Source organism: Somniosus microcephalus, chromosome 7 (genome assembly GCF_052327205.1).
Source record: "Somniosus microcephalus isolate GS21.2 chromosome 7, FLI_Smic_1.0, whole genome shotgun sequence".
NCBI lineage: Eukaryota > Metazoa > Chordata > Chondrichthyes > Squaliformes > Somniosidae > Somniosus > Somniosus microcephalus.
Genome location: NC_140993.1, coordinates 4,675,493 through 4,702,939, shown reverse-complemented (window position 1 = coordinate 4,702,939; position 27,447 = coordinate 4,675,493). Strand labels below are relative to the sequence as shown.

Genomic DNA, 27,447 nt, shown 5'->3' with positions numbered 1-27,447 from the left:
AGGGCGCGGTCCTGTGTACTCTCAGCGCGCCGTCCTGTGTTCACTCAGTGCGCGATCCTGTGTACGCTCAGCGGGAGGTCCTGTGCACGCTCAGCATGAGGTCCTGTGTTCACTCAGCGCACGGTCCTGTGTTCGCTCAGCGTGCGGTCCTGTGTACGCTCAGCACGCGGTCCTGTGTATGCTCAGCGGGAGGTCCTGTGTTTTGTTGAGCGGGAGGTCCTGTGTTCACTCAGCACGTGGTCCTGTGTTCGCTCAGCGTGAGGTCCTGTGTTCGCTCAGCGTGAGGTCCTGTGTTCGCTCAGCGTGCGGTCCTGTGTATGCTCAGCGCGCGGTCCAGTGTTCACTCAGCGCATGGTCCTGGGTTATCTCAGCGCGCGATCCTGTGTATGCTCAGCGCGCGGTCCTGTTTTCGGCCAGCACGAGGTCCTGTGTTCGCTCAGCATGCGGTCCTGTGCATGCTCAGCACGTGGTCCTGTGTACACTCAGCACACGGTCCTGTTTACGCTCAGCGGGCAGTCCTGTGTTCGGTCAGCGCACTGTCCTGTGTATGCTCAGCGCGCGGTCCTGTGTTCGGCCAGCACGAGGTCCTGTGTTCACTCAGCATGCGGTCCTGTGCATGCTCAGCACGTGGTCCTGTGTACGCTCAGCACACGGTCCTGTTTACGCTCAGCGGGCAGTCCTGTGTTCGGTCAGCGCACTGCCCTGTGTTCGGTCAATGCACTGTCCTGTGTACGCTCAGCTCGCTGTTCTGTGTTCGCTCAGCACGCGGTCCTGTGTATGCTCAGCATGCGATCCTGTTTACGCTCAGCGCGCGGCCCTGGGTTCGCTCAGCGTGCGGTCCTGTGTACGCTCAGTGGGAGGTCCTGTGTTCTCTCAGCGTGCGCTCCTGTATTCGCTCAGCGGGCTGTCCTATGTAAGCTCAGTACGCGGTCCTGTGTTCGCTCAGCGCGCGGTCCTGTGTATGCTCAGCGCGCTGTCCTGTGTACGCTTAGCACGCGGTCCTGTGTACGCTCAGCATGTGGTCCTGTGTTCAGTCAACACGTGACCACGGTCCTGTGTACGCTTAGCATGCGGTCCTGTGTACGCTCAGCACGTGGTCCTGTGTTCAGTCAACACACGGTCCTGTGCACGCTCAGCACGCGGTCCTGTGTACGCTCAGCACGCGTTCCTGTGTACGCTCAGCACGTGGTCCTGTGTTCAGTCAACACGCGGTCCTGTGCACGCTCAGCACGCGGTCCTGTGTACACTCAGTGGGAGGTCGTGTGTTCGGTCAGCGCACTGTCCTGTGTATGCTCAGCGCGCGGTCCTGTGTTCAGCCAGCACGAGGTCCTGTGTTCACTCAGCATGCGGTCCTGTGCATGCTCAGCACGCGGTCCTGTGTACGCTCAGCACACGGTCCTGTTTACGCTCAGCGCGCAGTCCTGTGTTCTCTCAGCGCGCGATCCTGTGTATGCTCAGCGTGCGGTCCTGTGTTCGGCCAGCACGAGGTCCTGTGTTCACTCAGCATGCGGTCCTGTGCATGCTCAGCACGCGGTCCTGTGTACGCTCAGCACACGGTCCTGTTTACGCTCAGCGGGCAGTCCTGTGTTCGGTCAGCGCACTGTCCTGTGTTCGGTCAATGCACTGTCCTGTGTATGCTTAGCGCGCGGTCCTGTGTACGCTCAGCACGCAGTCCTGTGTACGCTCAGCGCATGGTCCCGTCTTCTCTCAGCTCGCGGTCCTGTGTACGCTCAGCGCGCGGTCCTGTGTTCGGTTAGCGGGAGGTCCTGTGTACGCTCAGCTCGCTGTTCTGTGTTCGCTCAACACGCGGTTCTGTGTTTGCTCAGTGTGTGGTCCTGTTTTCGCTCAGCACGAGGTCCTGTGTACGCTCAGCGCGCTGTCCTGTGTACGCTCAGTGCACGGTCCTGTGTAAGCTCAGCACGCAGCCCTGTGTTTGCTCAGCGCGCGCTCCTGTTTATGCTCAGCACGCGGTCCTGTGTACGCTCAGCGTGCTGTCCTGTCTATGCTCACCGCACTGCCCTGCGTACGCTCAGCGCACAGTACTGTGTATGCTCAGCATGCATTACTGTGTTCTCTCAGCGCGCGGTCCTCTGTTCGCTCAGCACACGGTCCTGTGTTCGCTCAGTGTGCGGCCCTGTGTTTGCTCAGCGCGCGACCCTGTTTCCACTCAGCGCGCGGTCCTGTGTTCTCTCAGTGTGCGGTATTGTGTACGCTCAACGCGCGGTCCTGTGTTCGCTCAGCAGGTGGTCCTGTGTTCTCTCAGCTCGCGGTCCTGTGTATGCTCAGCGGCGGTCCTGTGTTCGCTCAGTGTGCGGTCCTTTGTTCTCTCAGCGCGCGATCCTGTGTACGCTCAGCGCGCCGTCCTGTGTTCGGTCAGTGCACTGTCCTGTGTTCAGTCAGCGCACTGTCCTGTGTTCGGTCAGCGCACTGTCCTGTGTACGCTTAGCGCGTGGTCCTGTGTACGCTCAGCACACGGTCCTGTGCACGCTCAGCGCATGGTCCTGTGTTCTCTCAGCACGCGGTCCTGTGTACACTCAGCGTGCGGTCCTGTGTTTGCTCAGTGTGCGGTCCTGTTTTCGCTCAGCGCGAGGTCCTGTGTACGCTCAGCGCGCTGTCCTGTGTTCGGTCAGCGCACTGTCCTGTGTTTGCTCCGCGCACGGTCCTGTGTATGCTCAGCACGCTGTCCTCTCTTCGGTCAGCACGAGGTCCTGTGTTCGGTCAGTGCGCGGTCCTGTGTACGCTCAGCGCGAGGTCCTGTGTTCATCCAGCGTGTGGTCCTGTGTTCGCTCAGCACGCGGTCCTGTGTTTGCTCATCACGAGGTCCTGTGTTCCCTCAGCGCGTGGTCCTGTGTATGCTCAGCATGTGGTCCTGTGTTCGGTCAGCGCACTGTCCTGTGTATGCTCAGTGCGCGGTACTCTGTTCGCTCAGCGTGCGGTCCTGTGTACGCTCAGCGCGCGGTCCTGTGTTCGCTCAGCGTGTGGTCCTGTGTTTGCTCAGTGCGCGGTCCTGTGTTCTCTCAGCGCGTGGTCCTGTGTACGCTCAGCGCGCGGTCCTGTGTTCTCAGCGCGCGGTCCTGTGTTCCTTCAGCGTGCGGTCCTGAGTTCACTCAGTGCGCGGTCCTGTGTTCGGTCAGCGCAATGTCCTGTGTACGCTCAGCACACGGTCCTGTGTTCGGTCAGCGCACTGTCCTGTGTACGCTCAGTTCGCTGTCCTGTGTTCACTCAGCGTGCGATCCAGTGTTCGCTCAGCGCGTGGTCCGGTGTATGCTCAGCACGTGGTCCTGTGTTCTCAGCGCGCGGTCCTGTGTTCATTCAGCGTGCGGTCCTGAGTTCACTCAGTGCGCGGTCCTGTGTTCAGTCAGTGCACTGTCCTGTGTACGCTCAGCACACGGTCCTGTGTTCGGTCAGCGCACTGTCCTGTGTATGCTCAGCTCGCTGTCCTGTGTTCACTCAGTGTGTGATCCAGTGTTCGCTCAGCGCGAGGTCCTGTGTACACTCAGCGCACTGTCCTGTGTACGCCCAGCGCGTGATCCTGTGTATGCTCAGCATGCAGTCCTGTGTATGCTCAGCGCGCTGTCCTGTGTATGCTCAGCGCACTGTCCTGTGTACGCTCAGCGCGCGGTCCTGTGTTGGCTCAGCGTGCGGTCATGCATTCACTCAGCGCGCGGTCCTGTGTACGCTCAGTGGGAGGTCCTGTGTTCTCTCAGCGTGCGGTCCTGTATTCGCTCAGCGGGCTGTCCTATGTACGCTCAGTACGCGGTCCTGTGCTCGCTCAGTGCGCTGTCCTGTGTTGGCTCAGCACGCGGTCATGCATTCACTCAGCACGCGGTCCTGTGTACGCTCAGCACGCAGTCCTGTGTATGCTCAGCATGCGGTCCTGTGTACGCTCAGTGCGCGGTCCTGTGTACGCTCAGCACGCGGTCCTGTCTACGCTCAGCGCGTGGTCCTGTGTTCAGTCAACACGCGGTCCTGTGCACGCTCAGCACGCGGTCCTGTGTACGCTCAGCGCACGGTCCTGTGTACACTCAGTGGGAGGTCATGTGTTCGCTCAGCGTGCGGTCCTGTGTTCGCTCAGTGAGCAGTCCTGTGTTCGCTCAGCGCGCGGTCCTGTGTTCGCTCAGCGCGTGGTCCTGTGTTCGCTCAGTGCGCGGTCCTGTGTTCGCTCAGCGCGTGGTCCTGTGTACGCTCAGCGTGAGGTCCTGTGTACACTCAGCGGGACATCCTGTGTATGCTCAGCGTGCTGTCCTGTGTTCGCTCAGCGCGTGGTCCTGTGTACGCTCAGCACGCGGTCCTGTGTTCGCTCAGTGTGCGGTCCTTTGTTCTCTCAGCGCGCGATCCTGTGTACGCTCAGCGCGCCGTCCTGTTTTCGGTCAGTACACTGTCCTGTGTTCAGTCAGCGCACTGTCCTTTGTACGCTTAGCGTGCGGTCCTGTGTACGCTCAGCACGCGGTCCTGTGCATGCTCAGCGCATGGTTCTGTGTTCTCTCAGCACACGGTCCTGTGTACACTCAGCGTGCGGTCCTGTGTTTGCTCAGTGTGCGGTCCTGTTTTCGCTCAGCGCGAGGTCCTGTGTACGCTCAGCGCGCTGTCCTGTGTTCGGTCAGCGCACTGTCCTGTGTTTGCTCCGCGCACGGTCCTGTGTACGCTCAGCACGCTGTCCTCTCTTCGGTCAGCGCGAGGTCCTGTGTTCGGTCAGCGCACGGTCCTGTGTACGCTCAGCGTGAGGTCCTGTGTTTGCTCAGTGCGCGGTCCTGTGTTCTCTCAGCGCATGGTCCTGTGTACGCTCAGTGCGCGGTCCTGTGTTCTCAGCGCGCGGTCCTGTGTTCGTTCAGCGTGCGGTCCTGAGTTCACTCAGCGCGCTGTCCTGTGTTCGGTCAGCGCACTGTCCTGTGTTTGCTCCGCGCACGGTCCTGTGTATGCTCAGCACGCTGTCCTCTCTTCGGTCAGCGCGAGGTCCTGTGTTCGTTCAGCGCACGGTCCTGTGTACGCTCAGCGCGAGGTCCTGTGTTTGCTCAGTGCGCGGTCCTGTGTTCTCTCAGCGCATGGTCCTGTGTACGCTCAGCGCGCGGTCCTGTGTTCTCAGCGCGCGGTCCTGTGTTCGTTCAGCGTGCGGTCCTGAGTTCACTCAGTGCGCGGTCCTGTGTTCGGTCAGCGCACTGTCCTGTGTATGCTCAGCACGCGGCCCTGTGTTCGGTCAGCGCACTGTCCTGTGTACGCTCAGCTCGCTGTCCTGTGTTCACTCAATGTGCAATCCAGTGTTCGCTCAGCGCGTGGTCCTGTGTACGCTCAGCACGCGCTCCTGTGTTCTCAGCGCGCGGTCCTGTGTTCGTTCAGCGTGCGGTCCTGAGTTCACTCAGTGCACGGTCCTGTGTTCGGTCAGCGCACTGTCCTGTGTACGCTCAGCACACGGTCCTGTGTTCAGTCAGCGCACTGTCCTGTGTACGCTCAGCTCGCTGTCCTGTGTTCACTCAGCGTGCGATCCAGTGTTCGCTCAGCGCGAGGTGCTGTGTACACTCAGCGCACTGTCCTGTGTACGCCCAGTGCGCGATCCTGTGTATGCTCAGCGTGCAGTCCTGTCTATGCTCAGCGCGCTGTCCTGTGTATGCTCAGCGCGCTGTCCTGTGTATGCTCAGCGCGCGGTCCTGTGTTGGCTCAGCGCGCGGTCATGCATTCACTCAGCGCGCGGTCCTGTGTACGCTCAGTGGGAGGTCCTGTGTTCTCTCAGCGTGCGGTCCTGTATTCGCTCAGCGGGCTGTCCTATGTACGCTCAGTACGCGGTCCTGTGCTCGCTCAGCACGCGGTCCTGTGTTGGCTCAGCACGCGGTCATGCATTCACCCAGCACGCGGTCCTGTGTATGCTCAGCACGCGGTCCTGTGTACGCTCAGCACGCGGTCCTGTGTACGCTCAGCACGTGGTCCTGTGTTCAGTCAACACGCGGTCCTGTGCACGCTCAGCACGCAGTCCTGTGTACGCTCAGCGCACGGTCCTGTGTTCGCTCAGTGCGCGGTCCTGTGTTCGCTCAGCGCGTGGTCCTGTGTACTCTCAGCGTGCGGTCCTGTGTTTGCTCAGTGAGCGGTCCTGTGTTCGCTCAGCGCGCGGTCCTGTGTTCGCTCAGCGCACGGTCCTGTGTACGCCCAGTGCGCGATCCTGTGTATGCTCAGCGTGCAGTCCTGTGTATGCTCAGCGCGCTGTCCTGTGTATGCTCAGCACGCTGTCCTGTGTACGCTCAGCGCGCGGTCCTGTGTTGGCTCAGCGCACGGTCATGCATTCACTCAGCGCGCGGTCCTGTGTACGCTCAGTGGGAGGTCCTGTGTTCTCTCAGCGTGCGGTCCTGTATTCGCTCAGCGGGCTGTCCTATGTACGCTCAGTACGCGGTCCTGTGCTTGCTCAGCACGCGCTCCTGTGTTGGCTCAGCACGCGGTCATGCATTCACCCAGCACGCGGTCCTGTGTACGCTCAGCACGCGGTCCTGTGTACGCTCAGCACGCGGTCCTGTGTACGCTCAGCACGTGGTCCTGTGTTCAGTCAACACGCGGTCCTGTGCACGCTCAGCACGCAGTCCTGTGTACGCTCAGCGCACGGTCCTGTGTTCGCTCAGTGCGCGGTCCTGTGTTCGCTCAGCGCGTGATCCTGTGTACTCTCAGCGTGCGGTCCTGTGTTTGCTCAGTGAGCGGTCCTGTGTTCGCTCAGCGCGCGGTCCTGTGTTCGCTCAGCGCACGGTCCTGTGTTCGCTCAGTGCGCGGTCCTGTGTTCGCTCAGCGCGTGGTCCTGTGTACTCTCAGCGTGCGGTCCTGTGTTTGCTCAGTGCGCGATCCTGTGTACGCTCAGCGCGCTGGCCTGTGTACGCTCAGCACGCGGTCCTGTGTACGCTCAGCATGTGGTCCTGTGTTCAGTCAACATGCGACCACGGTCCTGTGTACGCTTAGCATGCGGTCCTGTGTTCGCTCAGTGGGGGGTCCTGTGTACGCTCAGCACGCGGTCCTGTGTTGGCTCAGCACGCAGTCCTGTGTTGGCTCAGCGCATGGTCCTGTGTTCGCTCAGCGGGAGGTCCTGTGTACGCTCAGCGTGAGGTCCTGTGTACACTCAGCGGAAATCCTGTGTATGCTCAGTGTGCTGTCCTGTGTTCGCTCAGCGCGTGGTCCTATGTACGCTCAGCACGCGGTCCTGTGTTCGCTCAGTGTGCGGTCCTTTGTTCTCTCAGCACGCGATCCTGTGTACGCTCAGCGCGCCGTCCTGTGTTCGGTCAGTGCACTGTCCTGTGTATGCTTAGCGCGCGATCCTGTGTATGCTCAGCACGCGGCCCTGTGCACGCTCAGCGCATGGTCCTGTGTTCTCTCAGCACGCGGTCCTGTGTACACTCAGCGTGCAGTCCTGTGTTTGCTCAGTGTGCGGTCCTGTTTTCGCTCAGCGCGAGGTCCTGTGTACGCTCAGCGCGCTGTCCTGTGTTCGGTCAGCGCACTGTCCTGTGTTTGCTCCGCGCACGGTCCTGTGTACGCTCAGCGCGCTGTCCTCTCTTCGGTCAGCGCGAGGTCCTGTGTTCGGTCAGCGCACGGTCCTGTGTACGCTCAGCGTGAGGTCCTGTGTTCATCCAGCGTGTGGTCCTGTGTTCACTCAGCACGTGGTCCTGTGTTTGCTCATCGCGAGGTCCTGTGTTCCCTCAGCGCGCGGTCCTGTGTACGCTCAGCATGTGGTCCTGTGTTCGGTCAGCGCACTGTCCTGTGTATGCTCAGTGCATGGTCCTGTGTATGCTCAGCACGCTGTCCTGTGTACGCTCAGCGCGTGGTCCTGTGTACGCTCAGTGCGCGGTCCTCTGTTCGCTCAGTGCGCGGTCCTGTGTACGCTCAGCGCGCGGTCCTGTGTTCGCTCAGCGTGTGGTGCTGTGTTTGCTCAGTGCGCGGTCCTGTGTACTCTCATCGCGTGGTCCTGTGTACGCTCAGCGCGCGGTCCTGTGTTCTCAGCGCGCGGTCCTGTGTTCGTTCAGCGTGCGGTCCTGAGTTCACTCAGTGCGCGGTCCTGTGTTCGGTCAGCGCACTGTCCTGTGTATGCTCAGCACGCGGTCCTGTGTTCGGTCAGCGCACTGTCCTGTGTACGCTCAGCTCGCTGTCCTGTGTTCACTCAATGTGCAATCCAGTGTTCGCTCAGCGCGTGGTCCTGTGTACGCTCAGCACGCGCTCCTGTGTTCTCAGCGCGCGGTCCTGTGTTCGTTCAGCGTGCGGTCCTGAGTTCACTCAGTGCACGGTCCTGTGTTCGGTCAGCGCACTGTCCTGTGTACGCTCAGCACACGGTCCTGTGTTCAGTCAGCGCACTGTCCTGTGTACGCTCAGCTCGCTGTCCTGTGTTCACTCAGCGTGCGATCCAGTGTTCGCTCAGCGCGAGGTGCTGTGTACACTCAGCGCACTGTCCTGTGTACGCCCAGTGCGCGATCCTGTGTATGCTCAGCGTGCAGTCCTGTCTATGCTCAGCGCGCTGTCCTGTGTATGCTCAGCGCGCTGTCCTGTGTATGCTCAGCGCGCGGTCCTGTGTTGGCTCAGCGCGCGGTCATGCATTCACTCAGCGCGCGGTCCTGTGTACGCTCAGTGGGAGGTCCTGTGTTCTCTCAGCGTGCGGTCCTGTATTCGCTCAGCGGGCTGTCCTATGTACGCTCAGTACGCGGTCCTGTGCTCGCTCAGCACGCGGTCCTGTGTTGGCTCAGCACGCGGTCATGCATTCACCCAGCACGCGGTCCTGTGTATGCTCAGCACGCGGTCCTGTGTACGCTCAGCACGCGGTCCTGTGTACGCTCAGCACGTGGTCCTGTGTTCAGTCAACACGCGGTCCTGTGCACGCTCAGCACGCAGTCCTGTGTACGCTCAGCGCACGGTCCTGTGTTCGCTCAGTGCGCGGTCCTGTGTTCGCTCAGCGCGTGGTCCTGTGTACTCTCAGCGTGCGGTCCTGTGTTTGCTCAGTGAGCGGTCCTGTGTTCGCTCAGCGCGCGGTCCTGTGTTCGCTCAGCGCACGGTCCTGTGTACGCCCAGTGCGCGATCCTGTGTATGCTCAGCGTGCAGTCCTGTGTATGCTCAGCGCGCTGTCCTGTGTATGCTCAGCGCGCTGTCCTGTGTACGCTCAGCGCGCGGTCCTGTGTTGGCTCAGCGCACGGTCATGCATTCACTCAGCGCGCGGTCCTGTGTACGCTCAGTGGGAGGTCCTGTGTTCTCTCAGCGTGCGGTCCTGTATTCGCTCAGCGGGCTGTCCTATGTACGCTCAGTACGCGGTCCTGTGCTTGCTCAGCACGCGCTCCTGTGTTGGCTCAGCACGCGGTCATGCATTCACCCAGCACGCGGTCCTGTGTACGCTCAGCACGCGGTCCTGTGTACGCTCAGCACGCGGTCCTGTGTACGCTCAGCACGTGGTCCTGTGTTCAGTCAACACGCGGTCCTGTGCACGCTCAGCACGCAGTCCTGTGTACGCTCAGCGCACGGTCCTGTGTTCGCTCAGTGCGCGGTCCTGTGTTCGCTCAGCGCGTGGTCCTGTGTACTCTCAGCGTGCGGTCCTGTGTTTGCTCAGTGAGCGGTCCTGTGTTCGCTCAGCGCGCGGTCCTGTGTTCGCTCAGCGCACGGTCCTGTGTACGCCCAGTGCGCGATCCTGTGTATGCTCAGCGTGCAGTCCTGTGTATGCTCAGCGCGCTGTCCTGTGTATGCTCAGCGCGCTGTCCTGTGTACGCTCAGCGCGCGGTCCTGTGTTGGCTCAGCGCACGGTCATGCATTCACTCAGCGCGCGGTCCTGTGTACGCTCAGTGGGAGGTCCTGTGTTCTCTCAGCGTGCGGTCCTGTATTCGCTCAGCGGGCTGTCCTATGTACGCTCAGTACGCGGTCCTGTGCTTGCTCAGCACGCGCTCCTGTGTTGGCTCAGCACGCGGTCATGCATTCACCCAGCACGCGGTCCTGTGTACGCTCAGCACGCGGTCCTGTGTACGCTCAGCACGCGGTCCTGTGTACGCTCAGCACGTGGTCCTGTGTTCAGTCAACACGCGGTCCTGTGCACGCTCAGCACGCAGTCCTGTGTACGCTCAGCGCACGGTCCTGTGTTCGCTCAGTGCGCGGTCCTGTGTTCGCTCAGCGCGTGATCCTGTGTACTCTCAGCGTGCGGTCCTGTGTTTGCTCAGTGAGCGGTCCTGTGTTCGCTCAGCGCGCGGTCCTGTGTTCGCTCAGCGCACGGTCCTGTGTTCGCTCAGTGCGCGGTCCTGTGTTCGCTCAGCGCGTGGTCCTGTGTACTCTCAGCGTGCGGTCCTGTGTTTGCTCAGTGCGCGATCCTGTGTACGCTCAGCGCGCTGGCCTGTGTACGCTCAGCACGCGGTCCTGTGTACGCTCAGCATGTGGTCCTGTGTTCAGTCAACATGCGACCACGGTCCTGTGTACGCTTAGCATGCGGTCCTGTGTTCGCTCAGTGGGGGGTCCTGTGTACGCTCAGCACGCGGTCCTGTGTTGGCTCAGCACGCAGTCCTGTGTTGGCTCAGCGCATGGTCCTGTGTTCGCTCAGCGGGAGGTCCTGTGTACGCTCAGCGTGAGGTCCTGTGTACACTCAGCGGAAATCCTGTGTATGCTCAGTGTGCTGTCCTGTGTTCGCTCAGCGCGTGGTCCTATGTACGCTCAGCACGCGGTCCTGTGTTCGCTCAGTGTGCGGTCCTTTGTTCTCTCAGCACGCGATCCTGTGTACGCTCAGCGCGCCGTCCTGTGTTCGGTCAGTGCACTGTCCTGTGTACGCTTAGCGCGCGATCCTGTGTATGCTCAGCACGCGGCCCTGTGCACGCTCAGCGCATGGTCCTGTGTTCTCTCAGCACGCGGTCCTGTGTACACTCAGCGTGCAGTCCTGTGTTTGCTCAGTGTGCGGTCCTGTTTTCGCTCAGCGCGAGGTCCTGTGTACGCTCAGCGCGCTGTCCTGTGTTCGGTCAGCGCACTGTCCTGTGTTTGCTCCGCGCACGGTCCTGTGTACGCTCAGCGCGCTGTCCTCTCTTCGGTCAGCGCGAGGTCCTGTGTTCGGTCAGCGCACGGTCCTGTGTACGCTCAGCGTGAGGTCCTGTGTTCATCCAGCGTGTGGTCCTGTGTTCACTCAGCACGTGGTCCTGTGTTTGCTCATCGCGAGGTCCTGTGTTCCCTCAGCGCGCGGTCCTGTGTACGCTCAGCATGTGGTCCTGTGTTCGGTCAGCGCACTGTCCTGTGTATGCTCAGTGCATGGTCCTGTGTATGCTCAGCACGCTGTCCTGTGTACGCTCAGCGCGTGGTCCTGTGTACGCTCAGTGCGCGGTCCTCTGTTCGCTCAGTGCGCGGTCCTGTGTACGCTCAGCGCGCGGTCCTGTGTTCGCTCAGCGTGTGGTGCTGTGTTTGCTCAGTGCGCGGTCCTGTGTACTCTCATCGCGTGGTCCTGTGTACGCTCAGCGCGCGGTCCTGTGTTCTCAGCGCGCGGTCCTGTGTTCGTTCAGCGTGCGGTCCTGAGTTCACTCAGTGCGCGGTCCTGTGTTCGGTCAGCGCACTGTCCTGTGTATGCTCAGCACGCGGTCCTGTGTTCGGTCAGCGCACTGTCCTGTGTACGCTCAGCTCGCTGTCCTGTGTTCACTCAATGTGCAATCCAGTGTTCGCTCAGCGCGTGGTCCTGTGTACGCTCAGCACGCGCTCCTGTGTTCTCAGCGCGCGGTCCTGTGTTCGTTCAGCGTGCGGTCCTGAGTTCACTCAGTGCACGGTCCTGTGTTCGGTCAGCGCACTGTCCTGTGTACGCTCAGCACACGGTCCTGTGTTCAGTCAGCGCACTGTCCTGTGTACGCTCAGCTCGCTGTCCTGTGTTCACTCAGCGTGCGATCCAGTGTTCGCTCAGCGCGAGGTGCTGTGTACACTCAGCGCACTGTCCTGTGTACGCCCAGTGCGCGATCCTGTGTATGCTCAGCGTGCAGTCCTGTCTATGCTCAGCGCGCTGTCCTGTGTATGCTCAGCGCGCTGTCCTGTGTATGCTCAGCGCGCGGTCCTGTGTTGGCTCAGCGCGCGGTCATGCATTCACTCAGCGCGCGGTCCTGTGTACGCTCAGTGGGAGGTCCTGTGTTCTCTCAGCGTGCGGTCCTGTATTCGCTCAGCGGGCTGTCCTATGTACGCTCAGTACGCGGTCCTGTGCTCGCTCAGCACGCGGTCCTGTGTTGGCTCAGCACGCGGTCATGCATTCACCCAGCACGCGGTCCTGTGTATGCTCAGCACGCGGTCCTGTGTACGCTCAGCACGCGGTCCTGTGTACGCTCAGCACGTGGTCCTGTGTTCAGTCAACACGCGGTCCTGTGCACGCTCAGCACGCAGTCCTGTGTACGCTCAGCGCACGGTCCTGTGTTCGCTCAGTGCGCGGTCCTGTGTTCGCTCAGCGCGTGGTCCTGTGTACTCTCAGCGTGCGGTCCTGTGTTTGCTCAGTGAGCGGTCCTGTGTTCGCTCAGCGCGCGGTCCTGTGTTCGCTCAGCGCACGGTCCTGTGTACGCCCAGTGCGCGATCCTGTGTATGCTCAGCGTGCAGTCCTGTGTATGCTCAGCGCGCTGTCCTGTGTATGCTCAGCGCGCTGTCCTGTGTACGCTCAGCGCGCGGTCCTGTGTTGGCTCAGCGCGCGGTCATGCATTCACTCAGCGCGCGGTCCTGTGTACGCTCAGTGGGAGGTCCTGTGTTCTCTCAGCGTGCGGTCCTGTATTCGCTCAGCGGGCTGTCCTATGTACGCTCAGTACGCGGTCCTGTGCTTGCTCAGCACGCGCTCCTGTGTTGGCTCAGCACGCGGTCATGCATTCACCCAGCACGCGGTCCTGTGTACGCTCAGCACGCGGTCCTGTGTACGCTCAGCACGCGGTCCTGTGTACGCTCAGCACGTGGTCCTGTGTTCAGTCAACACGCGGTCCTGTGCACGCTCAGCACGCAGTCCTGTGTACGCTCAGCGCACGGTCCTGTGTTCGCTCAGTGCGCGGTCCTGTGTTCGCTCAGCGCGTGATCCTGTGTACTCTCAGCGTGCGGTCCTGTGTTTGCTCAGTGAGCGGTCCTGTGTTCGCTCAGCGCGCGGTCCTGTGTTCGCTCAGCGCACGGTCCTGTGTTCGCTCAGTGCGCGGTCCTGTGTTCGCTCAGCGCGTGGTCCTGTGTACTCTCAGCGTGCGGTCCTGTGTTTGCTCAGTGCGCGATCCTGTGTACGCTCAGCGCGCTGGCCTGTGTACGCTCAGCGCACTGTCCTGTGTTCGCTCAGTGCGCGGTCCTGTGTTCGCTCAGCGCGTGGTCCTGTGTACTCTCAGCGTGCGGTCCTGTGTTTGCTCAGTGAGCGGTCCTGTGTTCGCTCAGCGCGCGGTCCTGTGTTCGCTCAGCGCACGGTCCTGTGTTCGCTCAGTGCGCGGTCCTGTGTTCGCTCAGCGCGTGGTCCTGTGTACTCTCAGCGTGCGGTCCTGTGTTTGCTCAGTGCGCGATCCTGTGTACGCTCAGCGCGCTGGCCTGTGTACGCTCAGCACGCGGTCCTGTGTACGCTCAGCATGTGGTCCTGTGTTCAGTCAACATGCGACCACGGTCCTGTGTACGCTTAGCATGCGGTCCTGTGTTCGCTCAGTGGGGGGTCCTGTGTACGCTCAGCACGCGGTCCTGTGTTGGCTCAGCACGCAGTCCTGTGTTGGCTCAGCGCATGGTCCTGTGTTCGCTCAGCGGGAGGTCCTGTGTACGCTCAGCGTGAGGTCCTGTGTACACTCAGCGGAAATCCTGTGTATGCTCAGTGTGCTGTCCTGTGTTCGCTCAGCGCGTGGTCCTATGTACGCTCAGCACGCGGTCCTGTGTTCGCTCAGTGTGCGGTCCTTTGTTCTCTCAGCACGCGATCCTGTGTACGCTCAGCGCGCCGTCCTGTGTTCGGTCAGTGCACTGTCCTGTGTACGCTTAGCGCGCGATCCTGTGTATGCTCAGCACGCGGCCCTGTGCACGCTCAGCGCATGGTCCTGTGTTCTCTCAGCACGCGGTCCTGTGTACACTCAGCGTGCAGTCCTGTGTTTGCTCAGTGTGCGGTCCTGTTTTCGCTCAGCGCAAGGTCCTGTGTACGCTCAGCGCGCTGTCCTGTGTTCGGTCAGCGCACTGTCCTGTGTTTGCTCCGCGCACGGTCCTGTGTACGCTCAGCGCGCTGTCCTCTCTTCGGTCAGCGCGAGGTCCTGTGTTCGGTCAGCGCACGGTCCTGTGTACGCTCAGCGTGAGGTCCTGTGTTCATCCAGCGTGTGGTCCTGTGTTCACTCAGCACGTGGTCCTGTGTTTGCTCATCGCGAGGTCCTGTGTTCCCTCAGCGCGCGGTCCTGTGTACGCTCAGCATGTGGTCCTGTGTTCGGTCAGCGCACTGTCCTGTGTATGCTCAGTGCATGGTCCTGTGTATGCTCAGCACGCTGTCCTGTGTACGCTCAGCGCGTGGTCCTGTGTACGCTCAGTGCGCGGTCCTCTGTTCGCTCAGTGCGCGGTCCTGTGTACGCTCAGCGCGCGGTCCTGTGTTCGCTCAGCGTGTGGTGCTGTGTTTGCTCAGTGCGCGGTCCTGTGTACTCTCATCGCGTGGTCCTGTGTACGCTCAGCGCGCGGTCCTGTGTTCTCAGCGCGCGGTCCTGTGTTCGTTCAGCGTGCGGTCCTGAGTTCACTCAGTGCGCGGTCCTGTGTTCGGTCAGCGCACTGCCCTGTGTACGCTCAGCACGCGGTCCTGTGTTCGGTCAGCGCACTGTCCTGTGTACGCTCAGCTCACTGTCCTGTGTTCACTCAGCATGCGATCCAGTGTTCACTCAGTGCGTGGTCCTGTGTACGCTCAGCACGCGGTCCTGCGTTCTCAGCGTGCGGTCCTGTGTTCGTTCAGCGTGCGGTCCTGAGTTCACTCAGTGCGCGGTCCTGTGTTCGGTCAACGCACTGTCCTGTGTACGCTCAGCACGCGGTACTGTGTTCGGTCAGCGCACTGTCCTGTGTACGCTCAGCTCGCTGTCCTGTGATCACTCAGCGTGCGATCCAGTGTTCGCTCAGCGCGAGGTCCTGTGTACACTCAGCGCGCTGTCCTGTGTACGCCCAGCGCGCGATCCTGCGTATGCTCAGCGTGTGGTCCTGTGTATTCTCAGCGCGCTGTCCTGTGTATGCTCAGTGCGCTGTCCTGTGTACGCTCAGCGCGCGGTCCTGTGTTGGCTCAGCGCGCGGTCATGCATTCACTCAGCGCGCGGTCCTGTGTACGCTCAGTGGGAGGTCCTGTGTTCTCTCAGCATGCAGTCCTGTATTCGCTCAGCGGGCTGTCCTATGTACGCTCAGTACGCGGTCCTGTGTTCGCTCAGCGCGCGGTCCTGTGTTGGCTCAGCACGCGGTCATGCATTCACTCAGCACGCGGTCCTGTGTACGCTCAGCACGCGGTCCTGTGTAAGCTCAGCATGCGGTCCTGTGTACGCTCAGCGCACGGTCCTGTGTACGCTCAGCACGCGGTCCTGTGTACGCTCAGCACGTGGTCCTGTGTTCAGTCAACACGCGGTCCTGTGCACGCTCAGCACGCGGTCCTGTGTATGCTCAGCGCACGGTCCTGTGTACACTCAGTGGGAGGTCATGTGTTCGCTCAGCGTGCGGTCCTGTGTTCGCTCAGTGAGCGGTCCTGTGTTCGCTCAGCGCGCGGTCCTGTGTTCGCTCAGCGCGCGGTCCTGTGTTCGCTCAGTGTGCGGTCCTGTGTTCGCTCAGCGCGTGGTCCTGTGTACTCTCAGCGTGCGGTCCTGTGTTTGCTCAGTGCGCGATCCTGTGTACGCTCAGCGCGCTGTCCTGTGTACGCTCAGCACGCGGTCCTGTGTACGCTCAGCATGTGGTCCTGTGTTCATCCAGCGTGTGGTCCTGTGTTCACTCAGCACGTGGTCCTGTGTTTGCTCATCGCGAGGTCCTGTGTTCCCTCAGCGCGCGGTCCTGTGTACGCTCAGCATGTGGTCCTGTGTTCGGTCAGCGCACTGTCCTGTGTATGCTCAGTGCATGGTCCTGTGTATGCTCAGCACGCTGTCCTGTGTACGCTCAGCGCGTGGTCCTGTGTACGCTCAGTGCGCGGTCCTCTGTTCGCTCAGTGCGCGGTCCTGTGTACGCTCAGCGCGCGGTCCTGTGTTCGCTCAGCGTGTGGTGCTGTGTTTGCTCAGTGCGCGGTCCTGTGTACTCTCATCGCGTGGTCCTGTGTACGCTCAGCGCGCGGTCCTGTGTTCTCAGCGCGCGGTCCTGTGTTCGTTCAGCGTGCGGTCCTGAGTTCACTCAGTGCGCGGTCCTGTGTTCGGTCAGCGCACTGCCCTGTGTACGCTCAGCACGCGGTCCTGTGTTCGGTCAGCGCACTGTCCTGTGTACGCTCAGCTCACTGTCCTGTGTTCACTCAGCATGCGATCCAGTGTTCACTCAGTGCGTGGTCCTGTGTACGCTCAGCACGCGGTCCTGCGTTCTCAGCGTGCGGTCCTGTGTTCGTTCAGCGTGCGGTCCTGAGTTCACTCAGTGCGCGGTCCTGTGTTCGGTCAACGCACTGTCCTGTGTACGCTCAGCACGCGGTACTGTGTTCGGTCAGCGCACTGTCCTGTGTACGCTCAGCTCGCTGTCCTGTGATCACTCAGCGTGCGATCCAGTGTTCGCTCAGCGCGAGGTCCTGTGTACACTCAGCGCGCTGTCCTGTGTACGCCCAGCGCGCGATCCTGCGTATGCTCAGCGTGTGGTCCTGTGTATTCTCAGCGCGCTGTCCTGTGTATGCTCAGTGCGCTGTCCTGTGTACGCTCAGCGCGCGGTCCTGTGTTGGCTCAGCGCGCGGTCATGCATTCACTCAGCGCGCGGTCCTGTGTACGCTCAGTGGGAGGTCCTGTGTTCTCTCAGCATGCAGTCCTGTATTCGCTCAGCGGGCTGTCCTATGTACGCTCAGTACGCGGTCCTGTGTTCGCTCAGCGCGCGGTCCTGTGTTGGCTCAGCACGCGGTCATGCATTCACTCAGCACGCGGTCCTGTGTACGCTCAGCACGCGGTCCTGTGTAAGCTCAGCATGCGGTCCTGTGTACGCTCAGCGCACGGTCCTGTGTACGCTCAGCACGCGGTCCTGTGTACGCTCAGCACGTGGTCCTGTGTTCAGTCAACACGCGGTCCTGTGCACGCTCAGCACGCGGTCCTGTGTATGCTCAGCGCACGGTCCTGTGTACACTCAGTGGGAGGTCATGTGTTCGCTCAGCGTGCGGTCCTGTGTTCGCTCAGTGAGCGGTCCTGTGTTCGCTCAGCGCGCGGTCCTGTGTTCGCTCAGCGCGCGGTCCTGTGTTCGCTCAGTGTGCGGTCCTGTGTTCGCTCAGCGCGTGGTCCTGTGTACTCTCAGCGTGCGGTCCTGTGTTTGCTCAGTGCGCGATCCTGTGTACGCTCAGCGCGCTGTCCTGTGTACGCTCAGCACGCGGTCCTGTGTACGCTCAGCATGTGGTCCTGTGTTCAGTCAACACGCGACCACGGCCCTGTGAACGCTTAGCATGCGGTCCTGTGTTCGCTCAGTGGGGGGTCCTGTGTACGCTCAGCATGCGGTCCTGTGTTGGCTCAGCATACAGTCCTGTGCTGGTTCAGCGCATGGTCCTGTGTACGCTCAGCGCACTGTCCTGTGTACGCTCAGCACGCGGTCCTGTGTATGCATAGCACGTGGTCCTGTGTTCAGTCAACACGTGACCACGGTCCTGTGTATGCTTAGCACGCGGTCCTGTGTTGGCTCAGCACGCAGTCCTGTGTTTGCTCATCGCGAGGTCCTGTGTTCCCTCAGCGTGCGGTCCTGTGTACGCTCAGCATGTGGTCCTGTGTTCGGTCAGCGCACTGTCCTGTGTATGCTCAGTGCATGGTCCTGTGTATGCTCAGCACGCTGTCCTGTGTACGCTCAGTGCGTGGTCCTGTGTACGCTCAGTGTGCGGTCCTGTGTACACTCAGCGCGCGGTCCTGTGTTCTCAGCGCGCGGTCCTGTGTTCGTTCAGCGTGCGGTCCTGAGTTCACTCAGTGTGCGGTCCTGTGTTCGGTCAGCGCACTGTCCTGTGTACGCTCAGCACGCGGTACTGTGTTCGGTCAGCGCACTGTCCTGTGTACGCTCAGCTCGCTGTCCTGTGTTCACTCAGCGTGCGATCCAGTGTTCGCTCAGCGCGAGGTCCTGTGTACACTCAGCGCGCTGTCCTGTGTACGCCCAGCGCGCGATCCTGCGTATGCTCAGCGTGCGGTCCTGTGTATTCTCAGCGCGCTGTCCTGTGTATGCTCAGCGCACTGTCCTGTGTACGCTCAGCGCGCGGTCCTGTGTTGGCTCAGCGCGCGGTCATGCATTCTCTCAGCGCGCGGTCCTGTGTACGCTCAGCGGGCTGTCCTATGTACGCTCAGTACGCGGTCCTGTGTTCGCTCAGCGCGCGGTCCTGTGCTGGCTCAGCATGCGGTCATGCATTCACTCAGCACGCGGTCCTGTGTACGCTCAGCACGCGGTCCTGTGTATGCTCAGCATGCGGTCCTGTGTACGCTCAGCGCGCGGTCCTGTGTACGCTCAGCACGCGGTCCTGTGTACGCTCAGCACGTGGTCCTGTGTACGCTCAGCGCGCGGTCCTGTGTACGCTCAGCACGCGGTCCTGTGTACGCTCAGCACGTGGTCCTGTGTTCAGTCAACACGCGGTCCTGTGCACGCTCAGCACGCGGTCCTGTGTATGCTCAGCGCACGGTCCTGTGTACACTCAGTGGGAGGTCATGTGTTCGCTCAGCGTGCGGTCCTGTATTCGCTCAGTGAGCGGTCCTGTGTTCGCTCAGCGCGTGGTCCTGTGTTCGCTCAGCGCGCGGTCCTGTGTTCGCTCAGTGCGCGGTCCTGTGTTCGCTCAGCGCGTGGTCCTGTGTACTCTCAGCGCACGGTCCTGTGTTTGCTCAGTGCGCGATCCTGTGTACGCTCAGCGCGCTGTCCTGTGTACGTTCAGCACGCGGTCCTGTGTTGGCTCAGCATACAGTCCTGTGCTGGCTCAGCGCATGGTCCTGTGTACGCTCAGCGCACTGTCCTGTGTACGCTCAGCACGCGGTCCTGTGTATGCATAGCACGTGGTCCTGTGTTCAGTCAACACGCGACCACGGTCCTGTGTATGCTTAGCATGCGGTCCTGTGTTTGCTCAGTGGGGGGTCCTGTGTACGCTCAGCGTGTGGTCCTGTGTTCACTCAGCATGCGGTCCTGTGTACGCTCAGCAGGCGGTCCTGTGTTCGCTCAGCGCACGGTCCTGTGTTCTCTCAGCGCGCGGTCCTGTGTACTCTCAGCGCGCGGTCCTGTGTTCACTCAGTGCGCAATCCTGTGTACGCTCAGCGCAAGGTCCTGTGTATGCTCAGCGGGCAGTCCTGTGTTCACTCAGCGTGCGGTCCTGTGTTCGCTCAGCGGGAGGTCCTGTGTACGCTCAGCGTGAGGTCCTGTGTTCACTCAGCGCACGGTCCTGTGTTCGCTCAGCGTGAGGTCCTGTGTTCGCTCAGCGTGCGGTCCTGTGTATGCTCAGCGCGCGGTCCTGTGTACGCTCAGCGGGAGGTCCTGTGTTTCGTTGAGCAGGAGGTCCTGTGTTCACTCAGCACGTGGTCCTGTGTATGCTCAGCGCGCGGTCCAGTGTTCACTCAGCGCATGGTCCTGGGTTATCTCAGCGCGCGGTCCTGTGTTTGCTCAGCGCGCGGTCCTGTGTACGCTCAGCTCGCTGTCCTGTGTTCACTCAGCGCACGGTCCTGTGTTCGCTCAGTGTGTGGTCCTGTGTTCGCTTAGCGCGAGGTCCTGTGTACGCTCAGCGTGCTGTCCTGTGTACGCTCAGCGCGCAGTCCTGTGTATGCTCAGCACGCAGTCCTGTGTTCGCTCAGCGCGTGGTCCTGAGTATGCTCAGCATGCGGTCCTGTGTACGCTCAGTGCACAGTCCTGTGTATGCTCAGCGCGCTGTCCTGTGTTTGGTCAGTGCACTGTCCTGTGTTTGCTCCACGCACGGTCCTGTGTACGCTCAGCGCGCTGTCCTGTCTTCGGTCAGCGCGAGGTCCTGTGTTCGGTCAGCGCACGGTCCTGTGTATGCTCAGCGCATGGTCCTGTGTACACTCAACGCGCAGTCCTGTGTTCTCTCAGCGCGCGATCCTGTGCATGCTCAGCGCGCGGTCCTGTGTTCGGCCAGCACGAGGTCCTGTGTTCACTCAGCATGCGGTCCTGTGCGTGCTCAGCACGCAGTCCTGTGTACGCTCAGCACACGGTCCTGTTTACACTCAGCGGGCGGTCCTGTGTTCGGTCAGCGCCCTGTCCTGTGTTTGGTCAACACACTGTCCTGTGTATGCTTAGCGCGCGGTCCTGTATACGCTCAACGGGCAGTCCTGTGTACGCTCAGCTCGCTGTTCTGTGTTCGCACAGCGCGCGGTTCTGTGTTTGCTCAGTGTGTGGTCCTGTTTTCGCTCAGCGCGAGGTCCTGTGTACGCTCAGCGTGCTGTCCTGTGTACGCTCAGTGCGCGGTCCTGTGTAAGCTCAGCACGCAGTCCTGTGTTTGCTCAGCGCGCGCTCCTGTTTATGCTCAGCGTGCGGTCCTGTGTACGCTCAGCGCGCTGTCCTGTGTATGCTCACCACGCTGCCCTGCGTACGCTCAGCGCGCAGTACTGTGTATGCTCAGCATGCAGTACTGTGTCCTCTCAGCGCGCGGTCCGGTGTTCGCTCAGCGCACGGTCCTGTGTTCGCTCAGTGTGCGGTCCTGTGTTTGCTCAGCGCGCAGTCCTGTTGACGCTCAGCGTGCGGTCCTGTGTTCACTCAGCGCGCGACCCTGTTTACACTCAGCGCACGGTCCTGTGTTCTCTCAGTGCGCGGTCCTGTGTACGCTCAGCGTGCGGTCCTGTGTTCGCTCAGTGTGCGGTCCTTTGTTCTCTCAGCGCGCGATCCTGTGTACGCTCAGCGCGCCGTCCTGTGTTCGGTCAGCGCACTGTCCTGTGTACGCTTAGCGCGCGGTCCTGTGTACGCTCAGCACGTGGTCCTGTGCATGCTCAGCACATGGTCCTGTGTTCTCTCAGCATGCGGTCCTGTGTATGCTCAGCGCGCGGTCCTGTGTTTTCTCAGTGTGCGGTCCTGTTTTCGCTCAGCGCGAGGTCCTGTGTACGCTCAGCGCACTGTCCTGTGTTCGGTTAGCACACTGTCCTGTGTTTGCTCTGCGCACGGTCCTGTGTACGCTCAGTGCGCTGTCCTGTGTTCGGTCAGCGCACGGTCCTGTGTACGCTCAGCGCGAGGTCCTGTGTTCATCCAGCGTGTGGTCCTGTGTTCGCTCAGTGTGCGGTCCTGTGTTTGCTCAGCACGCAGTCCTGTGTTTGCTCATCGCGAGGTCCTGTGTTCCCTCAGCGCGCGGTCCTGTGTACGCTCAGCATGTGGTCCTGTGTTCGGTCAGCGCACTGTCCTGTGTATGCTCAGTGCACGGTCCTGTGTATGCTCAGCGCACTGTCCTGTGTACGCTCAGCGTGTGGTCCTGTGTACGCTCAGTGCGCGGTCCTGTGTTCGCTCAGCGTGTGGTCCTGTGTACGCTCAGTGCGCGGTCCTGTGTTCGCTCAGCGCGCGGTCCTGTGTACGCTCAGCGCGCGGTCCTGTGTTCTCTCAGCGCGTGGTCCTGTGTACGCTCAGCGCGCGGTCCTGTGTACACTCAGCGGGACATCCTGTGTATGCTCAGCGTGCTGTCCTGTGTTCGCTCAGCGCGTGGTCCTGCGTACGCTCAGCGCGCGGTCCTGTGTACACTCAGCGGGACATCCTGTGTATGCTCAGCGTGCGGTCCTGAGTTCACTCAGTGCGCGGTCCTGTGTTCGGTCAGCGCACTGTCCTGTGTACGCTCAGCACGCAGTCCTGTGTTCGGTCAGCACACTGTCCTGTGCATGCTCAGCTCGCTGTCTTGTGTTTGCTCAGCGTGCGATCCAGTGTTCGCTCAGCGCGAGGTCCTGTGTACACTCAGCGCGCTGTCCTGTGTACGCCCAGCGCGCGGTCCTGTGAATGCTCAGCACGCAGTCCTGTGTTTGCTCAGTGTGCGGTCCTGTGTATGCTCAGCGTGCGGTCCTGTGTATGCTCAGCGCGCTGTCCTGTGTATGCTCAGCGCGCTGTCCTGTGTACGCTCAGCGCGCTATCCTGTATACACTCACCGTGCAGTACTGTGTATGCTCAGCAGGCAGTCATGTGTACACTCAGTGCGTGGCCCTGTGTTCGCTCAGCACATGGTCCTGTGTTTGCTCAGCGCGCGCTCCTGTGATCGCTCAGCGCGCGGTCCTGTGTTCGCTCAGCGCGCTGTCCTGCGTATGCTCAGCGCGCAGTACTGTGTATGCTCAGCACGCAGTACTGTGTTCGTTCAGCGTGCGGTCCTTTGTTCTCTCAGCGCGCGATTATGTGTACGCTGAGCACGCAGTCCTGTGTTTGCTCAGCGTGCGCTCCTGTGTATGCTCAGCGCGTGGTCCTGTGTATGCTCAGCGCGCTGTCCTGCGTATGCTCAGCGCGCAGTACTGTGTATGCTCAGCACGCAGTACTGTGTTCGTTCAGCATGCTGTCCTTTGTTCTCTCAGCGCGCGATTATGTGTACGCTGAGCACGCAGTCCTGTGTTTGCTCAGCGCGCGCTCCTGTGTATGCTCAGCGCGTGGTCCTGTGTATGCTCAGCGCGCTGTCCTGCGTATGCTCAGCACGCAGTACTCTGTACGCTCAGCACACGGTACTGTGTTCGATTAGTGCACTGTCCTGTGTTCGGTCAGCACACTGTCCTGTGTTCAGTCAGCACACTGTCCTGTGTACGCTCAGCACGTGGTCCTGTGTACGCTCAGCGCGCGGTCCTGTGTACGCTCAGTGCATGGTCCTGTGTTCTCTCAGCACGCGGTCCTGTGTATGCTCAGCATGCGGTCCTGTGTTCGGTTAGCGCGAGGTCCTGTGTACGCTCAGCTCGCTGTTCTGTGTTCGCTCAGTGCGCGGTTCTGTGTTTGCTCAGTGTGCGGTCCTGTTTTCACTCAGCGCGAGGTCCTGTGTATGCTCAGCGCGCTGTCCTGTGTACGCTCAGCGTGCGGTCCTGTGTATGCTCAGCAGGCAGTCCTGTGTTTGCTCAGCGTGCGCTCCTGTGTATGCTCAGCGCGCGGTCCTGTGTACGCTCAGCGCGCTGTCCTGTGTATGTTCACTGTGCTGTCCTGCGTACGCTCAGCGTGCAGTACTGTGTATGCTTAGCACGCAGTCCTGTGTACCTGTGTTCAGTTAGCGCAAGGTCCTCTGTACGCTCAGCTCGCTGTTTTGTGTTCGCTCAGCGCGCGGTCCTGTGTTTGCTCAGCGCACGTTCCTGTATATGCTCAGCACGCGGTCCTGTGTATGCTCAGTGCGCTGTCCTGTTTATGCTCACTGCGCTGTCCTGCGTACGCTCAGCGCGCAGTACTGTGTATGCTCAGCATGCAGTACTGTGTTCTCTCAGTGCGCGGTCCTGTGTTTGCGCAGTGCGCGGTCCTGTGTTCGCTCAGCGTGCGGTCCTGTGTTTGCTCAGCGCGCAGTCCTGTTTATGCTCAGCGCGCGGTCCTGTGTTCGCTCAACGCGCGGTCCTGTGTACGCTCAGCGCGCGGTCCTGTGTTCGCTCAGCGGGCGGTCTTGTGTTCTCTCAGCGCGCGGTCCTGTGTACGCTCAGCGCACTGTCCTGTGTTCGGTCAGCGCACTGTCCTGTTTACGCTCAGCGCGCAGTCCTGTTTATGCTCAGTGTGCGGTCCTGTATTCGGTTAGCGTGAGGTCCTGTGTACACTCAGCTCGCTGTTCTGTGTTCGCTCAGCACGCGGTTCTGTATTTGCTCAGTGTGCGGTCCTGTTTTCGCTCAGTGCGAGGTCCTGTGTACGCTGAGCGTGCTGTCCTGTGTACGCTCAGCGGGCGGTCCTGTGTATGCTCAGCACACAGTCCTGTGTTTCCTCAGCGCGCGCTCCTGTGTATGCTCAGCGCGCGGTCCTGTGTATGCTCACTGCGCTGTCCTGCGTACGCTCAGCACGCAGTCCTGTGTACACTCAGTGCACGGCCATGTTCGCTCAGCACGCGGTTCTGTGTACGCTCAGCGCATGGTCCTGTGTACGCTCAGCGCGTGGTCCTGTGTACGCTCAGCACACGGTCATGTGTATGCTCAGCACGCGGTCATGTGTTCACTCAGCACGCGGTCCTGTGTTCTCTCAGCGTGCAGTCCTGTGTTCTCTCAGCGCGCGGTCCTGTGTTCGTTCAGCAGGCGGTCCTGTGTTCACTCAGCACGCGGTCCTGTGTACACTCAGCGTGCGGTCCTGTGTTCGCTCAGCGCGCGGTCCTGTGTTCATTCAGCACGCGGTCCTGTGTTCACTCAGTGCGCGGTCCTGTGTTTGCTCAGCGCGCAGTCCTGTTTATGCTCAGCGCATGGTCCTGTGTTCGCTCAGTGCGCGACCCTGTTTACACTCAGCGCGCGGTCCTGTGTTCTCTCAGCGCACAGTCCTGTGTACGCTCAGTACATGGTCCTGTGCTCACTCAGCGGGTGGCCCTGTGTTCTCTCAGCGCGCAGTCCTGTGTTCGCTCAGCGTGCGGTCCTTTGTTCTCTCAGCGCGCGGTCCTGTGTATGCTCAGCGCGCGGTCCTGTGTTCGCTCAGTGCGAGGTCCTGTGTTTGCTTAGCGAGCGGTCCTGTGTTTGCTCAGCGCGCCGTCCTGTGTACGCTCAGCATGCCGTCCTGTGTTCAGTCAGCACACTGTCCTGTGTTTGATCCGCGCGCGATCCTGTGTACGCTCAGTGTGCTGTCCTGTGTTCGGTCAGCACACTGTCCTGTGTACGCTCAGCTCGCTGTCCTGTGTTCGCTCAGCGCACGGTCCAGTGTTCGCTCAGCACGAGGTCCTGTGTACGCTCAGGTCGCTGTCCTGTGTACGCCCAGCGCGCGGTCCTGTGTATGCTCAGCGCGCGGTCCTGTTTATGCTCAGCACGCAGTCCTGTGTTTGCTCAGTGCACGGTCCTGTGTATGCTCAGCGTGCAGTCCTGTGTATGCTCAGCACGCTGTCCTGTGTACGCTCAGCGCACGGTCCAGTGTTCGCTCAGCACGAGGCCCTGTGTACGCTCAGGTCGCTGTCCTGTGTACGCCCAGCGCGCGGTCCTGTGTATGCTCAGCGCGCGGTCCTGTGTATGCTCAGCATGCAGTCCTGTGTTTGCTCAGTGCACGGTCCTGTGTACGCTCAGCGCGCTATCCTGTATACGCTCACCGCGCGGTACTATGCATGCTCAGCACGCAGTCATGTGTACACTCAATGCGCGGCCCTGTGTTCACTCAGCACGTACTCCTGTGTATGCTGAGCACGCGGTCCTGTGTACGCTCAGCAGGTGGTCCTATGTTCACTCAGCGCGCGGTCCTGTGTTCGCTCAGCACATGGTCCTGTGTACGCTCAGCGCCCGGTCCTGTGTTCTCTCAGCACGCGGTCATGTGTACGCTCAGCACGCGGTCCTGTGCGCTCTCAGCGGGCGGTCCTGTGTTCTCTCTGTGCACAGTCCTGTGTACGCTTTGCACGCGGTCCTGTCTTCACTCAGCACGCGGTCCTGTGTACACTCAGCATGCGGTCCTGTGTACGCTCAGCACGCGGTCCTGTGTTCCCTCAGTGCACGGTCCTGTGTATGCTCAGTGCGCAGTCCTGTGTTCGCTCAGCAGGCGGTCCTGTGTTCGCTCAGCATGCGGCCCTGTGTTCACACAGCGCGCGGTCCTGTGTATGCTCAGCGTGCGGTCCTGTTTATGCTCAGCGCGTGGCCCTGTGTTCATTCAGCGCGCGGTCCTGTGTACGCACAGCAAGCGCTCCTGTTTACGCTCAGCGCGTGGTCCTGTGTTCACTCAGTGCGCGGTCCTGTGTACGCTCAGTACGAGGTCCTGTGTTCATCCAGCACGCGGTCCTGTGTTCGCTCAGCGCGCGGTCCTGTGTTCGCTCAGCACGCGGTCCTGTGTTTGCTCATCGCGAGGTCCTGTGTTCACTCAGCGCGCGGTCCTGTGTTATCTCAGCGCGTGGTCCTGTGTTCACTCAGCGCGCGGTCCTGTGCACTCTCAGCACGCGGTCCTGTGTATGCTCAGCGGGAGGTCCTGTGTACGCTTAGCGCGCTGCCCTGTGTTCGCTCAGCACGCGGTCCTGTGTTCTTTCAGCGCGCGGTCCTGTGTTCGTTCAGCGTGCGGTCCTGTGCTATCTCAGCGCGTGGTCCTGTGTTCGCTCAGCATGTGGTCCTGTGTTCTTTCAGCATGCGGTCCTGTGTTCTTTCAGCGCGCGGTCCTGTGTTCATTCAGCGTGCGGTCCTGTGTTCACTCAGTGCGCAGTCCTGTGTACACTCAGCGCGTGGTCCTGTGTATGCTCAGCATGCGGTCCTGTGTTCGCTCAATGCGCGGCGCTGTGTTCTCTCAGCGCACGGTCCTGTGTACACTTAGCGCACGGTCCTGTGTTCGCTCAGTGCGCGGTCCTGTGCTTGCTCAGTGCACAGTCCTGTTTACGCTCAACGCGCGGTCCTGTGTTATCTCAGCGCACGTTCCTGTGTACACTCAGTGCACGGTCCTGTGTTCGCTCAGCGGGTGGTCCTGTGTTCTCTCAGCACGCGGTCCTTTGTTCTCTCAGCGCGCGATCCAGTGTACAGTCAGCACACCGTCCTGTGTTCGGTCAGTGCACTGTCCTGTATTTGATCCCCGCGCAGTCCTGTGTACGCTCAGCGTGCTGTCCTGTGTTCGGTCAGTGCGCTGTCCTGTGTTCGGTTAGCGCACTGTCCTGTGTACGCTCAGCGTGCGGTCCTGTGTACACTCAGTGCGCGGTCCTGTGTACACTCAGTGCACGGTCCTGTGTTATCTCAGCGCGCGGTCCTGTGTACGCTCAGCACGCGGTCCTGTGTTCGGTGAGCTCGAGGTCCTGTGTACACTCAGCTCGCTGTTCTGTGTTCGCTCAGTGTGCGGTTCTGTGTTTGCTCAGTGTGCGGTCCTGTTTTTGCTCAGCGCGAGGTCCTGTGTACGCTCAGCACGCTGTCCTGTGTTTGCTCAGCGCGAGGTCCTGTGTATGCTCAGCGCGTGGTCCTGTGTACACTCAGCGCACTGTCCTGTGTATGCTCAGCGCGCTGTCCTGCGTACGCTCAGCACGCAGTACTGTGTATGCTCAGCTCGCAGTCCTGTGTACGCTCAGCGCATGGCCGTGTTCGCTCAGCACGCGGTCCTGTTTATGCTCAGCACGCGGTCCTGTGTTCACTCAGCACGCGGTCCTGTGTACACTCAGCACGTGGTCCTGTGTACACTCAGCGCGCGGTCCTGTGTACGCTCAGCGCGCGGTCTTCTGTTTGCTCAGCAGGCGGTCCTGTTTTTGCTCAGCGCATGGTCCTGTGTTCGCTCAGCGCGAGGTCCTGTGTATGCTCAGTGGGAAATCCTGTTTATGCTCAGCGGGCGGTCCTGTGTTCACTCAGTGCGAAGTCCTTTGTTTGCTTAGTTCACTGTCCTGTTTTCGCTCAGCGCGCGGTCCTGTGTTCGCTCAGCATGCGGTCCTGC

General features: G+C 61.1%; 1 protein-coding gene across 3 annotated transcripts in view; it reads right to left on the bottom strand.

Moving 5' to 3' along the window:
* LOC147114470 (dynein regulatory complex subunit 11-like) overlaps nucleotides 1-27,447 on the bottom strand; it is a 283,097-nt gene that overhangs the window by 222,493 nt on the left and 33,157 nt on the right. The window lies entirely within an intron of this gene.